A 1,717-nucleotide genomic window follows, 5' to 3' on the forward strand; every position below is an offset into this window, starting at 1 on the left:
ATTATGAAATGTCTTTATCCAATGCAGTTATTTGCCACTTTTTGCTACTTCGATTTGCCAAGATCTTCTCTTATAATGCCTGATGTGGTTGGAGAACCCCTGGCAAGGTGTTCCATACAGAATATTTCCAGATCCTTCCAATTCCCAAGTCCATGTTGGTGCCGCTCCTCTTCAGTTCACCCTACTAATTTTCTATTAGGATCAGGTCAGGGAAATGGGATGGCCATGGTAGAACCTTCATTTTGTGTTCAGTGACTCATTTTTGTGTTTGATGTGTGTTTTGGATCACTGTCCAGACGGAAGACTCAGCCATGGCTCATTATAAGATTTGTAGCAGAGGCAGTGAGGTTTTTAAATTTTTTTTATCTGTTGGTATTTGATAGAATCCATGATGCTATGTATCTGAACAAGATGTCCAGGACCTCCATGAGAAAAACAGGCCCACTGCATTGAAGGTCCAGCAGTATATTAAACCATGGGCATGGAGAATTTTATCCCTGTGTATCGTATTAAATCCATATTATGTATGCCAAAAAACTTTCTGAGTTTCATCTGACCATAGAATCCTGTCCCATTTGAAGTTCTAGTAGTGTCTGGCATATGCTGGAGTTTGTTTTTGGATGAGAGCAGAGGATTTTGTCTTGAATCCCTCCCAAAAAACATGTTGCAATTTAGGTGCTGTTTAGGAGCAGGAGTCTGTGGTGGCCAATCTTTCACAATTTAAGGCTGATGAATCTTTGTCATTTTTATCCTGGAATTTGTACATAGGTACATCTTCCAACATGGTTGTTGAAGAAATGAAAATCTACTCCTAAAATTATTTGCTTATTTAAGTCTAAAGAGTATTTGCTAATTTAAATTCAGACAGCGTCTTTTATTTTGGCTAGCTTGGCAATGTATAATATTAATGCTGTCAATTGATAAAAATGTAACTAATTGCGCATTTCTGTAATAAATTGCACATAACACTTTGTATCATTGAACATAAAGATGGTATATTTGATATATTTATTTAATAGCATCTTTTAACCAATAATACTTATACTGATGTTAGATTTTTTTTTTAATCAATTTCTGGGAATTAAATGAGTGAATATTCCCATTCAACATTACAGTAAAATTTGTGATATACACTGAACAAAATTATAAACGCAACACTTTTGTTTTTGCCCCCATTTTTCATGAGCTGAACTCAAAGATCTAAGACTTTTTGTATGTACACAAAAGGCCTATTTCTCTCAAATATTGTTCACAAATCTGTCTAAATCTGTGTTAGTGAGCACTTCTCCTTTGCCAAGATAATCCATCCACCTCACAGGTGTGGCATATCAAGATGCTGATTAGACAGCATGATAATTGCACAGGTGTGCCTTAGGCTGGCCACTCTAAAATGTGCAGTTTTATCACACAGCACAATGGCACAGATGTCGCAAGTTTTGAGGGAGCGTGCAATTGGCATGCTGACTGCAGGAATGTCCACCAGAGCTGTTGCTCGTCGTCCTCATCGGGGTCTCGACCTGACTGCAGTTCGTCGTCGTAACCGACTTGAGTGGGCAAATGCTCACATTCAATGACGTCTGGCACTTTGGAGAGGTGTTCTCTTCACAGATGAATCGTGAAGAGAACACCTCTCAGTGAAACTGTACAGGGCAGATGGCAGACCACGTGTATTGCGTCGTGTGGGTGAGCGGTCTGCTGATGTCAACATTGTGGATCG

This window comes from Sinocyclocheilus grahami, unplaced genomic scaffold, assembly GCF_001515645.1.
Source record: "Sinocyclocheilus grahami isolate Dianchi unplaced genomic scaffold, SAMN03320097.WGS_v1.1 scaffold6948.1, whole genome shotgun sequence".
Lineage (NCBI taxonomy): Eukaryota > Metazoa > Chordata > Actinopteri > Cypriniformes > Cyprinidae > Sinocyclocheilus > Sinocyclocheilus grahami.